The sequence below is a fragment of the Oncorhynchus mykiss genome, unplaced genomic scaffold (genome assembly GCF_013265735.2).
Source record: "Oncorhynchus mykiss isolate Arlee unplaced genomic scaffold, USDA_OmykA_1.1 un_scaffold_265, whole genome shotgun sequence".
Lineage (NCBI taxonomy): Eukaryota > Metazoa > Chordata > Actinopteri > Salmoniformes > Salmonidae > Oncorhynchus > Oncorhynchus mykiss.
The window spans coordinates 126441-153266 of NW_023493721.1; the positions used below are offsets into that span (position 1 = coordinate 126441).

At 38.2% G+C, this 26826-nt stretch overlaps 19 non-coding genes across 19 annotated transcripts; all 19 read right to left on the reverse strand.

Moving 5' to 3' along the window:
• Window positions 1–1676: 1676 nt before the first annotated feature.
• Window positions 1677–1748, reverse strand: trnaa-cgc. The gene has a single exon. It is a non-coding gene; the product is annotated as a tRNA-Ala (tRNA).
• Window positions 1749–3252: 1504 nt separating this feature from the next.
• On the reverse strand, window positions 3253–3324 carry trnat-ugu. Its single transcript has one exon. It is a non-coding gene; the product is annotated as a tRNA-Thr (tRNA).
• A 387-nt stretch (window positions 3325–3711) lies between these two features.
• trnaa-cgc lies at window positions 3712–3783 on the reverse strand. Its single transcript has one exon. It is a non-coding gene; the product is annotated as a tRNA-Ala (tRNA).
• A 1504-nt stretch (window positions 3784–5287) lies between these two features.
• On the reverse strand, window positions 5288–5359 carry trnat-ugu. Its single transcript has one exon. It is a non-coding gene; the product is annotated as a tRNA-Thr (tRNA).
• Window positions 5360–5746: 387 nt separating this feature from the next.
• trnaa-cgc lies at window positions 5747–5818 on the reverse strand. Its single transcript has one exon. It is a non-coding gene; the product is annotated as a tRNA-Ala (tRNA).
• A 1955-nt stretch (window positions 5819–7773) lies between these two features.
• Window positions 7774–7845, reverse strand: trnaa-cgc. The gene has a single exon. It is a non-coding gene; the product is annotated as a tRNA-Ala (tRNA).
• A 1498-nt stretch (window positions 7846–9343) lies between these two features.
• trnat-ugu lies at window positions 9344–9415 on the reverse strand. Its single transcript has one exon. It is a non-coding gene; the product is annotated as a tRNA-Thr (tRNA).
• Window positions 9416–9806: 391 nt separating this feature from the next.
• On the reverse strand, window positions 9807–9878 carry trnaa-cgc. Its single transcript has one exon. It is a non-coding gene; the product is annotated as a tRNA-Ala (tRNA).
• Window positions 9879–11832: 1954 nt separating this feature from the next.
• Window positions 11833–11904, reverse strand: trnaa-cgc. Its single transcript has one exon. It is a non-coding gene; the product is annotated as a tRNA-Ala (tRNA).
• A 1498-nt stretch (window positions 11905–13402) lies between these two features.
• trnat-ugu lies at window positions 13403–13474 on the reverse strand. Its single transcript has one exon. It is a non-coding gene; the product is annotated as a tRNA-Thr (tRNA).
• Window positions 13475–13865: 391 nt separating this feature from the next.
• On the reverse strand, window positions 13866–13937 carry trnaa-cgc. The gene has a single exon. It is a non-coding gene; the product is annotated as a tRNA-Ala (tRNA).
• Window positions 13938–15890: 1953 nt separating this feature from the next.
• trnaa-cgc lies at window positions 15891–15962 on the reverse strand. Its single transcript has one exon. It is a non-coding gene; the product is annotated as a tRNA-Ala (tRNA).
• A 1954-nt stretch (window positions 15963–17916) lies between these two features.
• On the reverse strand, window positions 17917–17989 carry trnaa-cgc. The gene has a single exon. It is a non-coding gene; the product is annotated as a tRNA-Ala (tRNA).
• Window positions 17990–19492: 1503 nt separating this feature from the next.
• trnat-ugu lies at window positions 19493–19564 on the reverse strand. Its single transcript has one exon. It is a non-coding gene; the product is annotated as a tRNA-Thr (tRNA).
• A 393-nt stretch (window positions 19565–19957) lies between these two features.
• On the reverse strand, window positions 19958–20029 carry trnaa-cgc. The gene has a single exon. It is a non-coding gene; the product is annotated as a tRNA-Ala (tRNA).
• Window positions 20030–21983: 1954 nt separating this feature from the next.
• On the reverse strand, window positions 21984–22055 carry trnaa-cgc. Its single transcript has one exon. It is a non-coding gene; the product is annotated as a tRNA-Ala (tRNA).
• Window positions 22056–23551: 1496 nt separating this feature from the next.
• trnat-ugu lies at window positions 23552–23623 on the reverse strand. Its single transcript has one exon. It is a non-coding gene; the product is annotated as a tRNA-Thr (tRNA).
• Window positions 23624–24014: 391 nt separating this feature from the next.
• trnaa-cgc lies at window positions 24015–24086 on the reverse strand. Its single transcript has one exon. It is a non-coding gene; the product is annotated as a tRNA-Ala (tRNA).
• Window positions 24087–26040: 1954 nt separating this feature from the next.
• Window positions 26041–26112, reverse strand: trnaa-cgc. Its single transcript has one exon. It is a non-coding gene; the product is annotated as a tRNA-Ala (tRNA).
• Between the last annotated feature and the right edge of the window lie 714 nt (window positions 26113–26826).

A 26826-nucleotide genomic window follows, 5' to 3' on the forward strand; every position in this document is an offset into this window, starting at 1 on the left:
TGAACACTGGAGTGATAGATGAGCAAATGATGATGTGCAAGTAGAAATACTGGTGTGCAAAGAGCAGAATGTAAATTAAAACAATATGGGGATGAGGTAGGTAGATTGGGTGGGCTATTTACAGATGGGCTATGTACAGCTGCAGCGATCAGTTAGCTGCTCAGATAGCCGATGTTTAAAGTCAGCAGTGTTGCCAACACCTCAGTAAGGAAAGTAGCTATTGGCTGTCCTAAAAGTCGCTAGAAGTTGCTAAAACATGTCATCACCTAATTTGCAGAATTGGCAATGTGCATGTAAATGTGAAGGACACTGTAGGAGTGAGTAATAACATTGTGGGAGAGACAAAAAGTGAGTAAAAAACTCCCTAAATATGTTTGGAACTACAAATGAACTTTCTTCTGTCGATCCTTGTTTTTTTATGATACAATTCCAACCCTCGTCCTTTACCCGGCTGGCTTGAGACCGGCAAAAGTGAACCAAAAGAGACATACTGGCGGAGCGGAGCTACTTAGTTTTTCATGACCTTTTTATTTTATTCTTTGTTTTTAGTTTTTCAGTTTAGTTTTCTTAATTTGTTTTGGTTTTTAACCTTATGGTCCACTTAGGAGCCTAAAACATTTGACATTTTTAACCTTAACATTTAGAAAAAAGAAATGGTATACAATCGACATTAGCAATCTAAATGGACCAAAAAGAGACAATAGAAAAAAATGGCAATGGCAATGTGAGAAAATTACGGTAACTAGTCTGGCTCTAAATCAGGTTAATTGTGTTTTTTTTTGTTGTGTAAGCCAGGGCGGGATCAGCCAGCGGCAGCTTCCCGCATGTGCGATTCATTTGCAGTCTGGACGCAATTGACCTTTTCTTTACACTGTTCTAATGAAAGTACATTTTCATAATATCAGCTAGCTTCCATAAACGTCAAACAAGGATTGAACCCACGTGCTTCAGTTTACAAAAACAGATGACTTAGCACATCTATTTCCTTATTAAAATGTCAACATTCTGGAAAGTGGGAGTTGTGCAAATGCTAATTTAACAACTAAATATACTCATCAGAGAAGTTGTGGATTAACTTCAGACCACATACACTTCAAGTATTAGCTCTACCGTAGAGACACATCCCCTTACAATATATTAGCAGGGTTGCCATATTGAGACAACTTGCCTTTTCTTCAAATTCCTCCAGTTAAAGAACCTCTCCATGGTACCAGCTAATTTTCAGTAAGGCACAGATGGGATTTGAACCCATGATCTTCGCTTTACAAGACCGACGATTTCCACTTGGCCACCATGCCAATCTACGCTGCAAAATATTCATCAACATTCTGGAAAGTAGTAGTTGTGTAATGTGAATTTGGCACACAAATAAACTCAGTGGAGAACCTTGGGATTGAACCAAGGACCTCATGCATAAATAGCATGAGCTTCCATCCCATTTTATTTGCAGGTAAAATGCAATATTAATACAATGTACTTTTTATATACACCACTCCATTGAATCTACAATGAAATGATAGCAGCAATTCTTAATACAAGTATGGACAGTCATCAAACCCATGAACTTCAGTTTTTGAGAATGATGCAATTGAAGTTGGCAACCATACCACTTCTGTTTCCTGCTGAGAATTTCAACATTCTGGAAAGTAGGAGATGGGCCATTGCAAAGGTTTCAATGGAGAAGCTGGGGATTGAACCCAGGACCTCATACATGCGAAGCATGCGCTCTACCACTGAGCTACATCCCCTTTCTGAGAAAAAGAGAAATGTTTCTTGTTTTTTTAAATTTCACCTTTATATAACCAGGTAAGCTAGTTGAGAACAAGTTTTCATTTACAACTGCGACCTAGCCAAGATAAAGGAAAGCAGCGCAACACAAACAACAACACAGAGTTACAGATGGAATAATAAAGAGTACAGTCAATAACACAATAGAAGAAAAAAAAGAAAGTCTATATACAGTGCGTGCAAATGGAGGTAGGGCAATAAATAGGCCATAGTAGCGAAGTAATTACAATTTAGCAAATGAACACTGGAGTGATAGATGAGCAAATGATGATGTGCAAGTAGAAATACTGGTGTGCAAAGAGCAGAATGTAAATTAAAACAATATGGGGATGAGGTAGGTAGATTGGGTGGGCTATTTACAGATGGGCTATGTACAGCTGCAGCGATCAGTTAGCTGCTCAGATAGCCGATGTTTAAAGTCAGCAGTGTTGCCAACACCTCAGTAAGGAAAGTAGCTATTGGCTGTCCTAAAAGTCGCTAGAAGTTGCTAAAACATGTCATCACCTAATTTGCAGAATTGGCAATGTGCATGTAAATGTGAAGGACACTGTAGGAGTGAGTAATAACATTGTGGGAGAGACAAAAAGTGAGTAAAAAACTCCCTAAATATGTTTGGAACTACAAATGAACTTTCTTCTGTCGATCCTTGTTTTTTTATGATACAATTCCAACCCTCGTCCTTTACCCGGCTGGCTTGAGACCGGCAAAAGTGAACCAAAAGAGACATACTGGCGGAGCGGAGCTACTTAGTTTTTCATGACCTTTTTATTTTATTCTTTGTTTTTAGTTTTTCAGTTTAGTTTTCTTAATTTGTTTTGGTTTTTAACCTTATGGTCCACTTAGGAGCCTAAAACATTTGACATTTTTAACCTTAACATTTAGAAAAAAGAAATGGTATACAATCGACATTAGCAATCTAAATGGACCAAAAAGAGACAATAGAAAAAAATGGCAATGGCAATGTGAGAAAATTACGGTAACTAGTCTGGCTCTAAATCAGGTTAATTGTGTTTTTTTTTTTGTGTAAGCCAGGGCGGGATCAGCCAGCGGCAGCTTCCCGCATGTGCGATTCATTTGCAGTCTGGACGCAATTGACCTTTTCTTTACACTGTTCTAATGAAAGTACATTTTCATAATATCAGCTAGCTTCCATAAACGTCAAACAAGGATTGAACCCACGTGCTTCAGTTTACAAAAACAGATGACTTAGCACATCTATTTCCTTATTAAAATGTCAACATTCTGGAAAGTGGGAGTTGTGCAAATGCTAATTTAACAACTAAATATACTCATCAGAGAAGTTGTGGATTAACTTCAGACCACATACACTTCAAGTATTAGCTCTACCGTAGAGACACATCCCCTTACAATATATTAGCAGGGTTGCCATATTGAGACAACTTGCCTTTTCTTCAAATTCCTCCAGTTAAAGAACCTCTCCATGGTACCAGCTAATTTTCAGTAAGGCACAGATGGGATTTGAACCCATGATCTTTGGTTTACAAGACCAACGCCTTGCCACTTGGCCACCATGCCAATCTATGCTGCAAAATATTTATCAACATTCTGGAAAGTAGTAGTTGTGTAATGTGAATTTGGCACACAAATAAACTCAGTGGAGAACCTTGGGAACCAAGGACCTCATGCATAAATAGCATGCACTCCCCCTCTGAGCTTCCATCCCATTTTATTTGCAGGTAAAATGCAATATTAATACAATGTACTTTTTATATACACCACTCCATTGAATCTACAATGAAATGATAGCAGCAATTCTTAATACAAGTATGGACAGTCATCAAACCCATGAACTTCAGTTTTTGAAAATGATGCAATTGAAGTTGGCAACCATACCACTTCTGTTTCCTGCTGAGAATTTCAACATTCTGGAAAGTAGGAGATGGGCCATTGCAAAGGTTTCAATGGAGAAGCTGGGGATTGAACCCAGGACCTCATACATGCGAAGCATGCGCTCTACCACTGAGCTACATCCCCTTTCTGAGAAAAAGAGAAATGTTTCTTGTTTTTTTAAATTTCACCTTTATATAACCAGGTAAGCTAGTTGAGAACAAGTTTTCATTTACAACTGCGACCTAGCCAAGATAAAGGAAAGCAGCGCAACACAAACAACAACACAGAGTTACAGATGGAATAATAAAGAGTACAGTCAATAACACAATAGAAGAAAAAAAAGAAAGTCTATATACAGTGCGTGCAAATGGAGGTAGGGCAATAAATAGGCCATAGTAGCGAAGTAATTACAATTTAGCAAATGAACACTGGAGTGATAGATGAGCAAATGATGATGTGCAAGTAGAAATACTGGTGTGCAAAGAGCAGAATGTAAATTAAAACAATATGGGGATGAGGTAGGTAGATTGGGTGGGCTATTTACAGATGGGCTATGTACAGCTGCAGCGATCAGTTAGCTGCTCAGATAGCCGATGTTTAAAGTCAGCAGTGTTGCCAACACCTCAGTAAGGAAAGTAGCTATTGGCTGTCCTAAAAGTCGCTAGAAGTTGCTAAAACATGTCATCACCTAATTTGCAGAATTGGCAATGTGCATGTAAATGTGAAGGACACTGTAGGAGTGAGTAATAACATTGTGGGAGAGACAAAAAGTGAGTAAAAAACTCCCTAAATATGTTTGGAACTACAAATGAACTTTCTTCTGTCGATCCTTGTTTTTTTATGATACAATTCCAACCCTCGTCCTTTACCCGGCTGGCTTGAGACCGGCAAAAGTGAACCAAAAGAGACATACTGGCGGAGCGGAGCTACTTAGTTTTTCATGACCTTTTTATTTTATTCTTTGTTTTTAGTTTTTCAGTTTAGTTTTCTTAATTTGTTTTGGTTTTTAACCTTATGGTCCACTTAGGAGCCTAAAACATTTGACATTTTTAACCTTAACATTTAGAAAAAAGAAATGGTATACAATCGACATTAGCAATCTAAATGGACCAAAAAGAGACAATAGAAAAAAATGGCAATGGCAATGTGAGAAAATTACGGTAACTAGTCTGGCTCTAAATCAGGTTAATTGTGTTTTTTTTTTTGTGTAAGCCAGGGCGGGATCAGCCAGCGGCAGCTTCCCGCATGTGCGATTCATTTGCAGTCTGGACGCAATTGACCTTTTCTTTACACTGTTCTAATGAAAGTACATTTTCATAATATCAGCTAGCTTCCATAAACGTCAAACAAGGATTGAACCCACGTGCTTCAGTTTACAAAAACAGATGACTTAGCACATCTATTTCCTTATTAAAATGTCAACATTCTGGAAAGTGGGAGTTGTGCAAATGCTAATTTAACAACTAAATATACTCATCAGAGAAGTTGTGGATTAACTTCAGACCACATACACTTCAAGTATTAGCTCTACCGTAGAGACACATCCCCTTACAATATATTAGCAGGGTTGCCATATTGAGACAACTTGCCTTTTCTTCAAATTCCTCCAGTTAAAGAACCTCTCCATGGTACCAGCTAATTTTCAGTAAGGCACAGATGGGATTTGAACCCATGATCTTTGGTTTACAAGACCAACGCCTTGCCACTTGGCCACCATGCCAATCTATGCTGCAAAATATTTATCAACATTCTGGAAAGTAGTAGTTGTGTAATGTGAATTTGGCACACAAATAAACTCAGTGGAGAACCTTGGGAACCAAGGACCTCATGCATAAATAGCATGCACTCCCCCTCTGAGCTTCCATCCCATTTTATTTGCAGGTAAAATGCAATATTAATACAATGTACTTTTTATATACACCACTCCATTGAATCTACAATGAAATGATAGCAGCAATTCTTAATACAAGTATGGACAGTCATCAAACCCATGAACTTCAGTTTTTGAAAATGATGCAATTGAAGTTGGCAACCATACCACTTCTGTTTCCTGCTGAGAATTTCAACATTCTGGGAAGTAGGAGATGGGCCATTGCAAAGGTTTCAATGGAGAAGCTGGGGATTGAACCCAGGACCTCATACATGCGAAGCATGCGCTCTACCACTGAGCTACATCCCCTTTCTGAGAAAAAGAGAAATGTTTCTTGTTTTTTTAAATTTCACCTTTATATAACCAGGTAAGCTAGTTGAGAACAAGTTTTCATTTACAACTGCGACCTAGCCAAGATAAAGGAAAGCAGCGCAACACAAACAACAACACAGAGTTACAGATGGAATAATAAAGAGTACAGTCAATAACACAATAGAAGAAAAAAAAGAAAGTCTATATACAGTGCGTGCAAATGGAGGTAGGGCAATAAATAGGCCATAGTAGCGAAGTAATTACAATTTAGCAAATGAACACTGGAGTGATAGATGAGCAAATGATGATGTGCAAGTAGAAATACTGGTGTGCAAAGAGCAGAATGTAAATTAAAACAATATGGGGATGAGGTAGGTAGATTGGGTGGGCTATTTACAGATGGGCTATGTACAGCTGCAGCGATCAGTTAGCTGCTCAGATAGCCGATGTTTAAAGTCAGCAGTGTTGCCAACACCTCAGTAAGGAAAGTAGCTATTGGCTGTCCTAAAAGTCGCTAGAAGTTGCTAAAACATGTCATCACCTAATTTGCAGAATTGGCAATGTGCATGTAAATGTGAAGGACACTGTAGGAGTGAGTAATAACATTGTGGGAGAGACAAAAAGTGAGTAAAAAACTCCCTAAATATGTTTGGAACTACAAATGAACTTTCTTCTGTCGATCCTTGTTTTTTTATGATACAATTCCAACCCTCGTCCTTTACCCGGCTGGCTTGAGACCGGCAAAAGTGAACCAAAAGAGACATACTGGCGGAGCGGAGCTACTTAGTTTTTCATGACCTTTTTATTTTATTCTTTGTTTTTAGTTTTTCAGTTTAGTTTTCTTAATTTGTTTTGGTTTTTAACCTTGTGGTCCACTTAGGAGCCTAAAACATTTGACATTTTTAACCTTAACATTTAGAAAAAAGAAATGGTATACAATCGACATTAGCAATCTAAATGGACCAAAAAGAGACAATAGAAAAAAATGGCAATGGCAATGTGAGAAAATTACGGTAACTAGTCTGGCTCTAAATCAGGTTAATTGTGTTTTTTTTTGTTGTGTAAGCCAGGGCGGGATCAGCCAGCGGCAGCTTCCCGCATGTGCGATTCATTTGCAGTCTGGACGCAATTGACCTTTTCTTTACACTGTTCTAATGAAAGTACATTTTCATAATATCAGCTAGCTTCCATAAACGTCAAACAAGGATTGAACCCACGTGCTTCAGTTTACAAAAACAGATGACTTAGCACATCTATTTCCTTATTAAAATGTCAACATTCTGGAAAGTGGGAGTTGTGCAAATGCTAATTTAACAACTAAATATACTCATCAGAGAAGTTGTGGATTAACTTCAGACCACATACACTTCAAGTATTAGCTCTACCGTAGAGACACATCCCCTTACAATATATTAGCAGGGTTGCCATATTGAGACAACTTGCCTTTTCTTCAAATTCCTCCAGTTAAAGAACCTCTCCATGGTACCAGCTAATTTTCAGTAAGGCACAGATGGGATTTGAACCCATGATCTTCGCTTTACAAGACCGACGACTTGCCACTTGGCCACCATGCCAATCTACGCTGCAAAATATTCATCAACATTCTGGAAAGTAGTAGTTGTGTAATGTGAATTTGGCACACAAATAAACTCAGTGGAGAACCTTGGGATTGAACCAAGGACCTCATGCATAAATAGCATGAGCTTCCATCCCATTTTATTTGCAGGTAAAATGCAATATTAATACAATGTACTTTTTATATACACCACTCCATTGAATCTACAATGAAATGATAGCAGCAATTCTTAATACAAGTATGGACAGTCATCGAACCCATGAACTTCAGTTTTTGAAAATGATGCAATTGAAGTTGGCAACCATACCACTTCTGTTTCCTGCTGAGAATTTCAGCATTCTGGAAAGTAGGAGATGGGCCATTGCAAAGGTTTCAATGGAGAAGCTGGGGATTGAACCCAGGACCTCATACATGCGAAGCATGCGCTCTACCACTGAGCTACATCCCCTTTCTGGGAAAAGGAGAAATGTTTCTTGTTTTTTTAAATTTCACCTTTATATAACCAGGTAAGCTAGTTGAGAACAAGTTTTCATTTACAACTGCGACCTAGCCAAGATAAAGGAAAGCAGCGCAACACAAACAACAACACAGAGTTACAGATGGAATAATAAAGAGTACAGTCAATAACACAATAGAAGAAAAAAAAGAAAGTCTATATACAGTGCGTGCAAATGGAGGTAGGGCAATAAATAGGCCATAGTAGCGAAGTAATTACAATTTAGCAAATGAACACTGGAGTGATAGATGAGCAAATGATGATGTGCAAGTAGAAATACTGGTGTGCAAAGAGCAGAATGTAAATTAAAACAATATGGGGATGAGGTAGGTAGATTGGGTGGGCTATTTACAGATGGGCTATGTACAGCTGCAGCGATCAGTTAGCTGCTCAGATAGCCGATGTTTAAAGTCAGCAGTGTTGCCAACACCTCAGTAAGGAAAGTAGCTATTGGCTGTCCTAAAAGTCGCTAGAAGTTGCTAAAACATGTCATCACCTAATTTGCAGAATTGGCAATGTGCATGTAAATGTGAAGGACACTGTAGGAGTGAGTAATAACATTGTGGGAGAGACAAAAAGTGAGTAAAAAACTCCCTAAATATGTTTGGAACTACAAATGAACTTTCTTCTGTCGATCCTTGTTTTTTTATGATACAATTCCAACCCTCGTCCTTTACCCGGCTGGCTTGAGACCGGCAAAAGTGAACCAAAAGAGACATACTGGCGGAGCGGAGCTACTTAGTTTTTCATGACCTTTTTATTTTATTCTTTGTTTTTAGTTTTTCAGTTTAGTTTTCTTAATTTGTTTTGGTTTTTAACCTTATGGTCCACTTAGGAGCCTAAAACATTTGACATTTTTAACCTTAACATTTAGAAAAAAGAAATGGTATACAATCGACATTAGCAATCTAAATGGACCAAAAAGAGACAATAGAAAAAAATGGCAATGGCAATGTGAGAAAATTACGGTAACTAGTCTGGCTCTAAATCAGGTTAATTGTGTTTTTTTTTGTTGTGTAAGCCAGGGCGGGATCAGCCAGCGGCAGCTTCCCGCATGTGCGATTCATTTGCAGTCTGGACGCAATTGACCTTTTCTTTACACTGTTCTAATGAAAGTACATTTTCATAATATCAGCTAGCTTCCATAAACGTCAAACAAGGTTTGAACCCACGTGCTTCAGTTTACAAAAACAGATGACTTAGCACATCTATTTCCTTATTAAAATGTCAACATTCTGGAAAGTGGGAGTTGTGCAAATGCTAATTTAACAACTAAATATACTCATCAGAGAAGTTGTGGATTAACTTCAGACCACATACACTTCAAGTATTAGCTCTACCGTAGAGACACATCCCCTTACAATATATTAGCAGGGTTGCCATATTGAGACAACTTGCCTTTTCTTCAAATTCCTCCAGTTAAAGAACTGGTTCCAGCTAATTTTCATTAAGGCACAGATGGGATTTGAACCCATGATCTTCGGTTTACAAGACCAACGCCTTGCCACTTGGCCACCATGCCAATCTACGCTGCAAAATATTTATCAACATTCTGGAAAGTAGTAGTTGTGTAATGTGAATTTGGCACACAAATAAACTCAGTGGAGAACCTTGGGATTGAACCAAGGACCTCATGCATAAATAGCATGCACTCCCCCTCTGAGTTTCCATCCCATTTTATTTGCAGGTAAAATGCAATATTAATACAATGTACTTTTTATATACACCACTCCATTGAATCTACAATGAAATGATAGCAGCAATTCTTAATACAAGTATGGACAGTCATCGAACCCATGAACTTCAGTTTTTGAAAATTATGCAATTGAAGTTGGCAACCATACCACTTCTGTTTCCTGCTGAGAATTTCAACATTCTGGAAAGTAGGAGATGGGCCATTGCAAAGGTTTCAATGGAGAAGCTGGGGATTGAACCCAGGACCTCATACATGCGAAGCATGCGCTCTACCACTGAGCTACATCCCCTTTCTGGGAAAAGGAGAAATGTTTCTTGTTTTTTTAAATTTCACCTTTATATAACCAGGTAAGCTAGTTGAGAACAAGTTTTCATTTACAACTGCGACCTAGCCAAGATAAAGGAAAGCAGCGCAACACAAACAACAACACAGAGTTACAGATGGAATAATAAAGAGTACAGTCAATAACACAATAGAAGAAAAAAAAGAAAGTCTATATACAGTGCGTGCAAATGGAGGTAGGGCAATAAATAGGCCATAGTAGCGAAGTAATTACAATTTAGCAAATGAACACTGGAGTGATAGATGAGCAAATGATGATGTGCAAGTAGAAATACTGGTGTGCAAAGAGCAGAATGTAAATTAAAACAATATGGGGATGAGGTAGGTAGATTGGGTGGGCTATTTACAGATGGGCTATGTACAGCTGCAGCGATCAGTTAGCTGCTCAGATAGCCGATGTTTAAAGTCAGCAGTGTTGCCAACACCTCAGTAAGGAAAGTAGCTATTGGCTGTCCTAAAAGTCGCTAGAAGTTGCTAAAACATGTCATCACCTAATTTGCAGAATTGGCAATGTGCATGTAAATGTGAAGGACACTGTAGGAGTGAGTAATAACATTGTGGGAGAGACAAAAAGTGAGTAAAAAACTCCCTAAATATGTTTGGAACTACAAATGAACTTTCTTCTGTCGATCCTTGTTTTTTTATGATACAATTCCAACCCTCGTCCTTTACCCGGCTGGCTTGAGACCGGCAAAAGTGAACCAAAAGAGACATACTGGCGGAGCGGAGCTACTTAGTTTTTCATGACCTTTTTATTTTATTCTTTGTTTTTAGTTTTTCAGTTTAGTTTTCTTAATTTGTTTTGGTTTTTAACCTTATGGTCCACTTAGGAGCCTAAAACATTTGACATTTTTAACCTTAACATTTAGAAAAAAGAAATGGTATACAATCGACATTAGCAATCTAAATGGACCAAAAAGAGACAATAGAAAAAAATGGCAATGGCAATGTGAGAAAATTACGGTAACTAGTCTGACTCTAAATCAGGTTAATTGTGTTTTTTTTTGTTGTGTAAGCCAGGGCGGGATCAGCCAGCGGCAGCTTCCCGCATGTGCGATTCATTTGCAGTCTGGACGCAATTGACCTTTTCTTTACACTGTTCTAATGAAAGTACATTTTCATAATATCAGCTAGCTTCCATAAACGTCAAACAAGGATTGAACCCACGTGCTTCAGTTTACAAAAACAGATGACTTAGCACATCTATTTCCTTATTAAAATGTCAACATTCTGGAAAGTGGGAGTTGTGCAAATGCTAATTTAACAACTAAATATACTCATCAGAGAAGTTGTGGATTAACTTCAGACCACATACACTTCAAGTATTAGCTCTACCGTAGAGACACATCCCCTTACAATATATTAGCAGGGTTGCCATATTGAGACAACTTGCCTTTTCTTCAAATTCCTCCAGTTAAAGAACCTCTCCATGGTACCAGCTAATTTTCAGTAAGGCACAGATGGGATTTGAACCCATGATCTTCGGTTTACAAGACCGACGATTTCCACTTGGCCACCATGCCAATCTACGCTGCAAAATATTCATCAACATTCTGGAAAGTAGTAGTTGTGTAATGTGAATTTGGCACACAAATAAACTCAGTGGAGAACCTTGGGATTGAACCAAGGACCTCATGCATAAATAGCATGAGCTTCCATCCCATTTTATTTGCAGGTAAAATGCAATATTAATACAATGTACTTTTTATATACACCACTCCATTGAATCTACAATGAAATGATAGCAGCAATTCTTAATACAAGTATGGACAGTCATCAAACCCATGAACTTCAGTTTTTGAAAATGATGCAATTGAAGTTGGCAACCATACCACTTCTGTTTCCTGCTGAGAATTTCAACATTCTGGAAAGTAGGAGATGGGCCATTGCAAAGGTTTCAATGGAGAAGCTGGGGATTGAACCCAGGACCTCATACATGCGAAGCATGCGCTCTACCACTGAGCTACATCCCCTTTCTGAGAAAAAGAGAAATGTTTCTTGTTTTTTTAAATTTCACCTTTATATAACCAGGTAAGCTAGTTGAGAACAAGTTTTCATTTACAACTGCGACCTAGCCAAGATAAAGGAAAGCAGCGCAACACAAACAACAACACAGAGTTACAGATGGAATAATAAAGAGTACAGTCAATAACACAATAGAAGAAAAAAAAGAAAGTCTATATACAGTGCGTGCAAATGGAGGTAGGGCAATAAATAGGCCATAGTAGCGAAGTAATTACAATTTAGCAAATGAACACTGGAGTGATAGATGAGCAAATGATGATGTGCAAGTAGAAATACTGGTGTGCAAAGAGCAGAATGTAAATTAAAACAATATGGGGATGAGGTAGGTAGATTGGGTGGGCTATTTACAGATGGGCTATGTACAGCTGCAGCGATCAGTTAGCTGCTCAGATAGCCGATGTTTAAAGTCAGCAGTGTTGCCAACACCTCAGTAAGGAAAGTAGCTATTGGCTGTCCTAAAAGTCGCTAGAAGTTGCTAAAACATGTCATCACCTAATTTGCAGAATTGGCAATGTGCATGTAAATGTGAAGGACACTGTAGGAGTGAGTAATAACATTGTGGGAGAGACAAAAAGTGAGTAAAAAACTCCCTAAATATGTTTGGAACTACAAATGAACTTTCTTCTGTCGATCCTTGTTTTTTTATGATACAATTCCAACCCTCGTCCTTTACCCGGCTGGCTTGAGACCGGCAAAAGTGAACCAAAAGAGACATACTGGCGGAGCGGAGCTACTTAGTTTTTCATGACCTTTTTATTTTATTCTTTGTTTTTAGTTTTTCAGTTTAGTTTTCTTAATTTGTTTTGGTTTTTAACCTTATGGTCCACTTAGGAGCCTAAAACATTTGACATTTTTAACCTTAACATTTAGAAAAAAGAAATGGTATACAATCGACATTAGCAATCTAAATGGACCAAAAAGAGACAATAGAAAAAAATGGCAATGGCAATGTGAGAAAATTACGGTAACTAGTCTGGCTCTAAATCAGGTTAATTGTGTTTTTTTTTGTTGTGTAAGCCAGGGCGGGATCAGCCAGCGGCAGCTTCCCGCATGTGCGATTCATTTGCAGTCTGGACGCAATTGACCTTTTCTTTACACTGTTCTAATGAAAGTACATTTTCATAATATCAGCTAGCTTCCATAAACGTCAAACAAGGTTTGAACCCACGTGCTTCAGTTTACAAAAACAGATGACTTAGCACATCTATTTCCTTATTAAAATGTCAACATTCTGGAAAGTGGGAGTTGTGCAAATGCTAATTTAACAACTAAATATACTCATCAGAGAAGTTGTGGATTAACTTCAGACCACATACACTTCAAGTATTAGCTCTACCGTAGAGACACATCCCCTTACAATATATTAGCAGGGTTGCCATATTGAGACAACTTGCCTTTTCTTCAAATTCCTCCAGTTAAAGAACTGGTTCCAGCTAATTTTCATTAAGGCACAGATGGGATTTGAACCCATGATCTTCGGTTTACAAGACCGACGCCTTGCCACTTGGCCACCATGCCAATCTACGCTGCAAAATATTTATCAACATTCTGGAAAGTAGTAGTTGTGTAATGTGAATTTGGCACACAAATAAACTCAGTGGAGAACCTTGGGATTGAACCAAGGACCTCATGCATAAATAGCATGCACTCCCCCTCTGAGTTTCCATCCCATTTTATTTGCAGGTAAAATGCAATATTAATACAATGTACTTTTTATATACACCACTCCATTGAATCTACAATGAAATGATAGCAGCAATTCTTAATACAAGTATGGACAGTCATCGAACCCATGAACTTCAGTTTTTGAAAATGATGCAATTGAAGTTGGCAACCATACCACTTCTGTTTCCTGCTGAGAATTTCAACATTCTGGAAAGTAGGAGATGGGCCATTGCAAAGGTTTCAATGGAGAAGCTGGGGATTGAACCCAGGACCTCATACATGCGAAGCATGCGCTCTACCACTGAGCTACATCCCCTTTCTGGGAAAAGGAGAAATGTTTCTTGTTTTTTTAAATTTCACCTTTATATAACCAGGTAAGCTAGTTGAGAACAAGTTTTCATTTACAACTGCGACCTAGCCAAGATAAAGGAAAGCAGCGCAACACAAACAACAACACAGAGTTACAGATGGAATAATAAAGAGTACAGTCAATAACACAATAGAAGAAAAAAAAGAAAGTCTATATACAGTGCGTGCAAATGGAGGTAGGGCAATAAATAGGCCATAGTAGCGAAGTAATTACAATTTAGCAAATGAACACTGGAGTGATAGATGAGCAAATGATGATGTGCAAGTAGAAATACTGGTGTGCAAAGAGCAGAATGTAAATTAAAACAATATATGGATGAGGTAGGTAGATTGGGTGGGCTATTTACAGATGGGCTATGTACAGCTGCAGCGATCAGTTAGCTGCTCAGATAGCCGATGTTTAAAGTCAGCAGTGTTGCCAACACCTCAGTAAGGAAAGTAGCTATTGGCTGTCCTAAAAGTCGCTAGAAGTTGCTAAAACATGTCATCACCTAATTAGCAGAATTGGCAATGTGCATGTAAATGTGAAGGACACTGTAGGAGTGAGTAATAACATTGTGGGAGAGACAAAAAGTGAGTAAAAAACTCCCTAAATATGTTTGGAACTACAAATGAACTTTCTTCTGTCGATCCTTGTTTTTTTATGATACAATTCCAACCCTCGTCCTTTACCCGGCTGGCTTGAGACCGGCAAAAGTGAACCAAAAGAGACATACTGGCGGAGCGGAGCTACTTAGTTTTTCATGACCTTTTTATTTTATTCTTTGTTTTTAGTTTTTCAGTTTAGTTTTCTTAATTTGTTTTGGTTTTTAACCTTATGGTCCACTTAGGAGCCTAAAACATTTGACATTTTTAACCTTAACATTTAGAAAAAAGAAATGGTATACAATCGACATTAGCAATCTAAATGGACCAAAAAGAGACAATAGAAAAAAATGGCAATGGCAATGTGAGAAAATTACGGTAACTAGTCTGGCTCTAAATCAGGTTAATTGTGTTTTTTTTTTTGTGTAAGCCAGGGCGGGATCAGCCAGCGGCAGCTTCCCGCATGTGCGATTCATTTGCAGTCTGGACGCAATTGACCTTTTCTTTACACTGTTCTAATGAAAGTACATTTTCATAATATCAGCTAGCTTCCATAAACGTCAAACAAGGATTGAACCCACGTGCTTCAGTTTACAAAAACAGATGACTTAGCACATCTATTTCCTTATTAAAATGTCAACATTCTGGAAAGTGGGAGTTGTGCAAATGCTAATTTAACAACTAAATATACTCATCAGAGAAGTTGTGGATTAACTTCAGACCACATACACTTCAAGTATTAGCTCTACCGTAGAGACACATCCCCTTACAATATATTAGCAGGGTTGCCATATTGAGACAACTTGCCTTTTCTTCAAATTCCTCCAGTTAAAGAACCTCTCCATGGTACCAGCTAATTTTCAGTAAGGCACAGATGGGATTTGAACCCATGATCTTCGGTTTACAAGACCGACGATTTCCACTTGGCCACCATGCCAATCTACGCTGCAAAATATTCATCAACATTCTGGAAAGTAGTAGTTGTGTAATGTGAATTTGGCACACAAATAAACTCAGTGGAGAACCTTGGGATTGAACCAAGGACCTCATGCATAAATAGCATGAGCTTCCATCCCATTTTATTTGCAGGTAAAATGCAATATTAATACAATGTACTTTTTATATACACCACTCCATTGAATCTACAATGAAATGATAGCAGCAATTCTTAATACAAGTATGGACAGTCATCAAACCCATGAACTTCAGTTTTTGAAAATGATGCAATTGAAGTTGGCAACCATACCACTTCTGTTTCCTGCTGAGAATTTCAACATTCTGGAAAGTAGGAGATGGGCCATTGCAAAGGTTTCAATGGAGAAGCTGGGGATTGAACCCAGGACCTCATACATGCGAAGCATGCGCTCTACCACTGAGCTACATCCCCTTTCTGAGAAAAAGAGAAATGTTTCTTGTTTTTTTAAATTTCACCTTTATATAACCAGGTAAGCTAGTTGAGAACAAGTTTTCATTTACAACTGCGACCTAGCCAAGATAAAGGAAAGCAGCGCAACACAAACAACAACACAGAGTTACAGATGGAATAATAAAGAGTACAGTCAATAACACAATAGAAGAAAAAAAAGAAAGTCTATATACAGTGCGTGCAAATGGAGGTAGGGCAATAAATAGGCCATAGTAGCGAAGTAATTACAATTTAGCAAATGAACACTGGAGTGATAGATGAGCAAATGATGATGTGCAAGTAGAAATACTGGTGTGCAAAGAGCAGAATGTAAATTAAAACAATATGGGGATGAGGTAGGTAGATTGGGTGGGCTATTTACAGATGGGCTATGTACAGCTGCAGCGATCAGTTAGCTGCTCAGATAGCCGATGTTTAAAGTCAGCAGTGTTGCCAACACCTCAGTAAGGAAAGTAGCTATTGGCTGTCCTAAAAGTCGCTAGAAGTTGCTAAAACATGTCATCACCTAATTTGCAGAATTGGCAATGTGCATGTAAATGTGAAGGACACTGTAGGAGTGAGTAATAACATTGTGGGAGAGACAAAAAGTGAGTAAAAAACTCCCTAAATATGTTTGGAACTACAAATGAACTTTCTTCTGTCGATCCTTGTTTTTTTATGATACAATTCCAACCCTCGTCCTTTACCCGGCTGGCTTGAGACCGGCAAAAGTGAACCAAAAGAGACATACTGGCGGAGCGGAGCTACTTAGTTTTTCATGACCTTTTTATTTTATTCTTTGTTTTTAGTTTTTCAGTTTAGTTTTCTTAATTTGTTTTGGTTTTTAACCTTATGGTCCACTTAGGAGCCTAAAACATTTGACATTTTTAACCTTAACATTTAGAAAAAAGAAATGGTATACAATCGACATTAGCAATCTAAATGGACCAAAAAGAGACAATAGAAAAAAATGGCAATGGCAATGTGAGAAAATTACGGTAACTAGTCTGGCTCTAAATCAGGTTAATTGTGTTTTTTTTTTTGTGTAAGCCAGGGCGGGATCAGCCAGCGGCAGCTTCCCGCATGTGCGATTCATTTGCAGTCTGGACGCAATTGACCTTTTCTTTACACTGTTCTAATGAAAGTACATTTTCATAATATCAGCTAGCTTCCATAAACGTCAAACAAGGATTGAACCCACGTGCTTCAGTTTACAAAAACAGATGACTTAGCACATCTATTTCCTTATTAAAATGTCAACATTCTGGAAAGTGGGAGTTGTGCAAATGCTAATTTAACAACTAAATATACTCATCAGAGAAGTTGTGGATTAACTTCAGACCACATACACTTCAAGTATTAGCTCTACCGTAGAGACACATCCCCTTACAATATATTAGCAGGGTTGCCATATTGAGACAACTTGCCTTTTCTTCAAATTCCTCCAGTTAAAGAACCTCTCCATGGTACCAGCTAATTTTCAGTAAGGCACAGATGGGATTTGAACCCATGATCTTCGGTTTACAAGACCGACGATTTCCACTTGGCCACCATGCCAATCTACGCTGCAAAATATTCATCAACATTCTGGAAAGTAGTAGTTGTGTAATGTGAATTTGGCACACAAATAAACTCAGTGGAGAACCTTGGGATTGAACCAAGGACCTCATGCATAAATAGCATGAGCTTCCATCCCATTTTATTTGCAGGTAAAATGCAATATTAATACAATGTACTTTTTATATACACCACTCCATTGAATCTACAATGAAATGATAGCAGCAATTCTTAATACAAGTATGGACAGTCATCGAACCCATGAACTTCAGTTTTTGAAAATGATGCAATTGAAGTTGGCAACCATACCACTTCTGTTTCCTGCTGAGAATTTCAAGCATTCTGGAAAGTAGGAGATGGGCCATTGCAAAGGTTTCAATGGAGAAGCTGGGGATTGAACCCAGGACCTCATACATGCGAAGCATGCGCATCTACCACTGAGCTACATCCCCTTTCTGAGAAAAAGAGAAATGTTTCTTGTTTTTTTAAATTTCACCTTTATATAACCAGGTAAGCTAGTTGAGAACAAGTTTTCATTTACAACTGCGACCTAGCCAAGATAAAGGAAAGCAGCGCAACACAAACAACAACACAGAGTTACAGATGGAATAATAAAGAGTACAGTCAATAACACAATAGAAGAAAAAAAAGAAAGTCTATATACAGTGCGTGCAAATGGAGGTAGGGCAATAAATAGGCCATAGTAGCGAAGTAATTACAATTTAGCAAATGAACACTGGAGTGATAGATGAGCAAATGATGATGTGCAAGTAGAAATACTGGTGTGCAAAGAGCAGAATGTAAATTAAAACAATATGGGGATGAGGTAGGTAGATTGGGTGGGCTATTTACAGATGGGCTATGTACAGCTGCAGCGATCAGTTAGCTGCTCAGATAGCCGATGTTTAAAGTCAGCAGTGTTGCCAACACCTCAGTAAGGAAAGTAGCTATTGGCTGTCCTAAAAGTCGCTAGAAGTTGCTAAAACATGTCATCACCTAATTTGCAGAATTGGCAATGTGCATGTAAATGTGAAGGACACTGTAGGAGTGAGTAATAACATTGTGGGAGAGACAAAAAGTGAGTAAAAAACTCCCTAAATATGTTTGGAACTACAAATGAACTTTCTTCTGTCGATCCTTGTTTTTTTATGATACAATTCCAACCCTCGTCCTTTACCCGGCTGGCTTGAGACCGGCAAAAGTGAACCAAAAGAGACATACTGGCGGAGCGGAGCTACTTAGTTTTTCATGACCTTTTTATTTTATTCTTTGTTTTTAGTTTTTCAGTTTAGTTTTCTTAATTTGTTTTGGTTTTTAACCTTATGGTCCACTTAGGAGCCTAAAACATTTGACATTTTTAACCTTAACATTTAGAAAAAAGAAATGGTATACAATCGACATTAGCAATCTAAATGGACCAAAAAGAGACAATAGAAAAAAATGGCAATGGCAATGTGAGAAAATTACGGTAACTAGTCTGGCTCTAAATCAGGTTAATTGTGTTTTTTTTTGTTGTGTAAGCCAGGGCGGGATCAGCCAGCGGCAGCTTCCCGCATGTGCGATTCATTTGCAGTCTGGACGCAATTGACCTTTTCTTTACACTGTTCTAATGAAAGTACATTTTCATAATATCAGCTAGCTTCCATAAACGTCAAACAAGGATTTGAACCCACGTGCTTCAGTTTACAAAAACAGATGACTTAGCACATCTATTTCCTTATTAAAATGTCAACATTCTGGAAAGTGGGAGTTATGCAAATGCTAATTTAACAACTAAATATACTCATCAGAGAAGTTGTGGATTAACTTCAGACCACATACACTTCAAGTATTAGCTCTACCGTAGAGACACATCCCCTTACAATATATTAGCAGGGTTGCCATATTGAGACAACTTGCCTTTTCTTCAAATTCCTCCAGTTAAAGAACCTCATGGTTCCAGCTAATTTTCATTAAGGCACAGATGGGATTTGAACCCATGATCTTCGGTTTACAAGACCGACGCCTTGCCACTTGGCCACCATGCCAATCTACTGCTGCAAAATATTTATCAACATTCTGGAAAGTAGTAGTTGTGTAATGTGAATTTGGCACACAAATAAACTCAGTGGAGAACCTTGGGATTGAACCAAGGACCTCATGCATAAATAGCATGCACTCCCCCTCTGAGCTTTCCATCCCATTTTATTTGCAGGTAAAATGCAATATTAATACAATGTACTTTTTATATACACCACTCCATTGAATCTACAATGAAATGATAGCAGCAATTCTTAATACAAGTATGGACAGTCATCGAACCCATGAACTTCAGTTTTTGAAAATTATGCAATTGAAGTTGGCAACCATACCACTTCTGTTTCCTGCTGAGAATTTCAACATTCTGGAAAGTAGGAGATGGGCCATTGCAAAGGTTTCAATGGAGAAGCTGGGGATTGAACCCAGGACCTCATACATGCGAAGCATGCGCTCTACCACTGAGCTACATCCCCTTTCTGGGAAAAGGAGAAATGTTTCTTGTTTTTTTAAATTTCACCTTTATATAACCAGGTAAGCTAGTTGAGAACAAGTTTTCATTTACAACTGCGACCTAGCCAAGATAAAGGAAAGCAGCGCAACACAAACAACAACACAGAGTTACAGATGGAATAATAAAGAGTACAGTCAATAACACAATAGAAGAAAAAAAAGAAAGTCTATATACAGTGCGTGCAAATGGAGGTAGGGCAATAAATAGGCCATAGTAGCGAAGTAATTACAATTTAGCAAATGAACACTGGAGTGATAGATGAGCAAATGATGATGTGCAAGTAGAAATACTGGTGTGCAAAGAGCAGAATGTAAATTAAAACAATATGGGGATGAGGTAGGTAGATTGGGTGGGCTATTTACAGATGGGCTATGTACAGCTGCAGCGATCAGTTAGCTGCTCAGATAGCCGATGTTTAAAGTCAGCAGTGTTGCCAACACCTCAGTAAGGAAAGTAGCTATTGGCTGTCCTAAAAGTCGCTAGAAGTTGCTAAAACATGTCATCACCTAATTTGCAGAATTGGCAATGTGCATGTAAATGTGAAGGACACTGTAGGAGTGAGTAATAACATTGTGGGAGAGACAAAAAGTGAGTAAAAAACTCCCTAAATATGTTTGGAACTACAAATGAACTTTCTTCTGTCGATCCTTGTTTTTTTATGATACAATTCCAACCCTCGTCCTTTACCCGGCTGGCTTGAGACCGGCAAAAGTGAACCAAAAGAGACATACTGGCGGAGCGGAGCTACTTAGTTTTTCATGACCTTTTTATTTTATTCTTTGTTTTTAGTTTTTCAGTTTAGTTTTCTTAATTTGTTTTGGTTTTTAACCTTATGGTCCACTTAGGAGCCTAAAACATTTGACATTTTTAACCTTAACATTTAGAAAAAAGAAATGGTATACAATCGACATTAGCAATCTAAATGGACCAAAAAGAGACAATAGAAAAAAATGGCAATGGCAATGTGAGAAAATTACGGTAACTAGTCTGACTCTAAATCAGGTTAATTGTGTTTTTTTTTGTTGTGTAAGCCAGGGCGGGATCAGCCAGCGGCAGCTTCCCGCATGTGCGATTCATTTGCAGTCTGGACGCAATTGACCTTTTCTTTACACTGTTCTAATGAAAGTACATTTTCATAATATCAGCTAGCTTCCATAAACGTCAAACAAGGATTGAACCCACGTGCTTCAGTTTACAAAAACAGATGACTTAGCACATCTATTTCCTTATTAAAATGTCAACATTCTGGAAAGTGGGAGTTGTGCAAATGCTAATTTAACAACTAAATATACTCATCAGAGAAGTTGTGGATTAACTTCAGACCACATACACTTCAAGTATTAGCTCTACCGTAGAGACACATCCCCTTACAATATATTAGCAGGGTTGCCATATTGAGACAACTTGCCTTTTCTTCAAATTCCTCCAGTTAAAGAACCTCTCCATGGTACCAGCTAATTTTCAGTAAGGCACAGATGGGATTTGAACCCATGATCTTCGGTTTACAAGACCGACGATTTCCGCTTGGCCACCATGCCAATCTACGCTGCAAAATATTCATCAACATTCTGGAAAGTAGTAGTTGTGTAATGTGAATTTGGCACACAAATAAACTCAGTGGAGAACCTTGGGATTGAACCAAGGACCTCATGCATAAATAGCATGAGCTTCCATCCCATTTTATTTGCAGGTAAAATGCAATATTAATACAATGTACTTTTTATATACACCACTCCATTGAATCTACAATGAAATGATAGCAGCAATTCTTAATACAAGTATGGACAGTCATCAAACCCATGAACTTCAGTTTTTGAAAATGATGCAATTGAAGTTGGCAACCATACCACTTCTGTTTCCTGCTGAGAATTTCAACATTCTGGAAAGTAGGAGATGGGCCATTGCAAAGGTTTCAATGGAGAAGCTGGGGATTGAACCCAGGACCTCATACATGCGAAGCATGCGCTCTACCACTGAGCTACATCCCCTTTCTGAGAAAAGAGAAATGTTTCTTGTTTTTTTAAATTTCACCTTTATATAACCAGGTAAGCTAGTTGAGAACAAGTTTTCATTTACAACTGCGACCTAGCCAAGATAAAGGAAAGCAGCGCAACACAAACAACAACACAGAGTTACAGATGGAATAATAAAGAGTACAGTCAATAACACAATAGAAGAAAAAAAAGAAAGTCTATATACAGTGCGTGCAAATGGAGGTAGGGCAATAAATAGGCCATAGTAGCGAAGTAATTACAATTTAGCAAATGAACACTGGAGTGATAGATGAGCAAATGATGATGTGCAAGTAGAAATACTGGTGTGCAAAGAGCAGAATGTAAATTAAAACAATATGGGGATGAGGTAGGTAGATTGGGTGGGCTATTTACAGATGGGCTATGTACAGCTGCAGCGATCAGTTAGCTGCTCAGATAGCCGATGTTTAAAGTCAGCAGTGTTGCCAACACCTCAGTAAGGAAAGTAGCTATTGGCTGTCCTAAAAGTCGCTAGAAGTTGCTAAAACATGTCATCACCTAATTTGCAGAATTGGCAATGTGCATGTAAATGTGAAGGACACTGTAGGAGTGAGTAATAACATTGTGGGAGAGACAAAAAGTGAGTAAAAAACTCCCTAAATATGTTTGGAACTACAAATGAACTTTCTTCTGTCGATCCTTGTTTTTTTATGATACAATTCCAACCCTCGTCCTTTACCCGGCTGGCTTGAGACCGGCAAAAGTGAACCAAAAGAGACATACTGGCGGAGCGGAGCTACTTAGTTTTTCATGACCTTTTTATTTTATTCTTTGTTTTTAGTTTTTCAGTTTAGTTTTCTTAATTTGTTTTGGTTTTTAACCTTATGGTCCACTTAGGAGCCTAAAACATTTGACATTTTTAACCTTAACATTTAGAAAAAAGAAATGGTATACAATCGACATTAGCAATCTAAATGGACCAAAAAGAGACAATAGAAAAAAATGGCAATGGCAATGTGAGAAAATTACGGTAACTAGTCTGGCTCTAAATCAGGTTAATTGTGTTTTTTTTTTTGTGTAAGCCAGGGCGGGATCAGCCAGCGGCAGCTTCCCGCATGTGCGATTCATTTGCAGTCTGGACGCAATTGACCTTTTCTTTACACTGTTCTAATGAAAGTACATTTTCATAATATCAGCTAGCTTCCATAAACGTCAAACAAGGATTGAACCCACGTGCTTCAGTTTACAAAAACAGATGACTTAGCACATCTATTTCCTTATTAAAATGTCAACATTCTGGAAAGTGGGAGTTGTGCAAATGCTAATTTAACAACTAAATATACTCATCAGAGAAGTTGTGGATTAACTTCAGACCACATACACTTCAAGTATTAGCTCTACCGTAGAGACACATCCCCTTACAATATATTAGCAGGGTTGCCATATTGAGACAACTTGCCTTTTCTTCAAATTCCTCCAGTTAAAGAACTGGTTCCAGCTAATTTTCATTAAGGCACAGATGGGATTTGAACCCATGATCTTCGGTTTACAAGACCGACGCCTTGCCACTTGGCCACCATGCCAATCTACGCTGCAAAATATTTATCAACATTCTGGAAAGTAGTAGTTGTGTAATGTGAATTTGGCACACAAATAAACTCAGTGGAGAACCTTGGGATTGAACCAAGGACCTCATGCATAAATAGCATGCACTCCCCCTCTGAGTTTCCATCCCATTTTATTTGCAGGTAAAATGCAATATTAATACAATGTACTTTTTATATACACCACTCCATTGAATCTACAATGAAATGATAGCAGCAATTCTTAATACAAGTATGGACAGTCATCGAACCCATGAACTTCAGTTTTTGAAAATTATGCAATTGAAGTTGGCAACCATACCACTTCTGTTTCCTGCTGAGAATTTCAACATTCTGGAAAGTAGGAGATGGGCCATTGCAAAGGTTTCAATGGAGAAGCTGGGGATTGAACCCAGGACCTCATACATGCGAAGCATGCGCTCTACCACTGAGCTACATCCCCTTTCTGGGAAAAGGAGAAATGTTTCTTGTTTTTTTAAATTTCACCTTTATATAACCAGGTAAGCTAGTTGAGAACAAGTTTTCATTTACAACTGCGACCTAGCCAAGATAAAGGAAAGCAGCGCAACACAAACAACAACACAGAGTTACAGATGGAATAATAAAGAGTACAGTCAATAACACAATAGAAGAAAAAAAAGAAAGTCTATATACAGTGCGTGCAAATGGAGGTAGGGCAATAAATAGGCCATAGTAGCGAAGTAATTACAATTTAGCAAATGAACACTGGAGTGATAGATGAGCAAATGATGATGTGCAAGTAGAAATACTGGTGTGCAAAGAGCAGAATGTAAATTAAAACAATATGGGGATGAGGTAGGTAGATTGGGTGGGCTATTTACAGATGGGCTATGTACAGCTGCAGCGATCAGTTAGCTGCTCAGATAGCCGATGTTTAAAGTCAGCAGTGTTGCCAACACCTCAGTAAGGAAAGTAGCTATTGGCTGTCCTAAAAGTCGCTAGAAGTTGCTAAAACATGTCATCACCTAATTTGCAGAATTGGCAATGTGCATGTAAATGTGAAGGACACTGTAGGAGTGAGTAATAACATTGTGGGAGAGACAAAAAGTGAGTAAAAAACTCCCTAAATATGTTTGGAACTACAAATGAACTTTCTTCTGTCGATCCTTGTTTTTTTATGATACAATTCCAACCCTCGTCCTTTACCCGGCTGGCTTGAGACCGGCAAAAGTGAACCAAAAGAGACATACTGGCGGAGCGGAGCTACTTAGTTTTTCATGACCTTTTTATTTTATTCTTTGTTTTTAGTTTTTCAGTTTAGTTTTCTTAATTTGTTTTGGTTTTTAACCTTATGGTCCACTTAGGAGCCTAAAACATTTGACATTTTTAACCTTAACATTTAGAAAAAAGAAATGGTATACAATCGACATTAGCAATCTAAATGGACCAAAAAGAGACAATAGAAAAAAATGGCAATGGCAATGTGAGAAAATTACGGTAACTAGTCTGACTCTAAATCAGGTTAATTGTGTTTTTTTTTGTTGTGTAAGCCAGGGCGGGATCAGCCAGCGGCAGCTTCCCGCATGTGCGATTCATTTGCAGTCTGGACGCAATTGACCTTTTCTTTACACTGTTCTAATGAAAGTACATTTTCATAATATCAGCTAGCTTCCATAAACGTCAAACAAGGATTGAACCCACGTGCTTCAGTTTACAAAAACAGATGACTTAGCACATCTATTTCCTTATTAAAATGTCAACATTCTGGAAAGTGGGAGTTGTGCAAATGCTAATTTAACAACTAAATATACTCATCAGAGAAGTTGTGGATTAACTTCAGACCACATACACTTCAAGTATTAGCTCTACCGTAGAGACACATCCCCTTACAATATATTAGCAGGGTTGCCATATTGAGACAACTTGCCTTTTCTTCAAATTCCTCCAGTTAAAGAACCTCTCCATGGTACCAGCTAATTTTCAGTAAGGCACAGATGGGATTTGAACCCATGATCTTCGGTTTACAAGACCGACGATTTCCACTTGGCCACCATGCCAATCTACGCTGCAAAATATTCATCAACATTCTGGAAAGTAGTAGTTGTGTAATGTGAATTTGGCACACAAATAAACTCAGTGGAGAACCTTGGGATTGAACCAAGGACCTCATGCATAAATAGCATGAGCTTCCATCCCATTTTATTTGCAGGTAAAATGCAATATTAATACAATGTACTTTTTATATACACCACTCCATTGAATCTACAATGAAATGATAGCAGCAATTCTTAATACAAGTATGGACAGTCATCAAACCCATGAACTTCAGTTTTTGAAAATGATGCAATTGAAGTTGGCAACCATACCACTTCTGTTTCCTGCTGAGAATTTCAACATTCTGGAAAGTAGGAGATGGGCCATTGCAAAGGTTTCAATGGAGAAGCTGGGGATTGAACCCAGGACCTCATACATGCGAAGCATGCGCTCTACCACTGAGCTACATCCCCTTTCTGAGAAAAAGAGAAATGTTTCTTGTTTTTTTAAATTTCACCTTTATATAACCAGGTAAGCTAGTTGAGAACAAGTTTTCATTTACAACTGCGACCTAGCCAAGATAAAGGAAAGCAGCGCAACACAAACAACAACACAGAGTTACAGATGGAATAATAAAGAGTACAGTCAATAACACAATAGAAGAAAAAAAAGAAAGTCTATATACAGTGCGTGCAAATGGAGGTAGGGCAATAAATAGGCCATAGTAGCGAAGTAATTACAATTTAGCAAATGAACACTGGAGTGATAGATGAGCAAATGATGATGTGCAAGTAGAAATACTGGTGTGCAAAGAGCAGAATGTAAATTAAAACAATATGGGGATGAGGTAGGTAGATTGGGTGGGCTATTTACAGATGGGCTATGTACAGCTGCAGCGATCAGTTAGCTGCTCAGATAGCCGATGTTTAAAGTCAGCAGTGTTGCCAACACCTCAGTAAGGAAAGTAGCTATTGGCTGTCCTAAAAGTCGCTAGAAGTTGCTAAAACATGTCATCACCTAATTTGCAGAATTGGCAATGTGCATGTAAATGTGAAGGACACTGTAGGAGTGAGTAATAACATTGTGGGAGAGACAAAAAGTGAGTAAAAAACTCCCTAAATATGTTTGGAACTACAAATGAACTTTCTTCTGTCGATCCTTGTTTTTTTATGATACAATTCCAACCC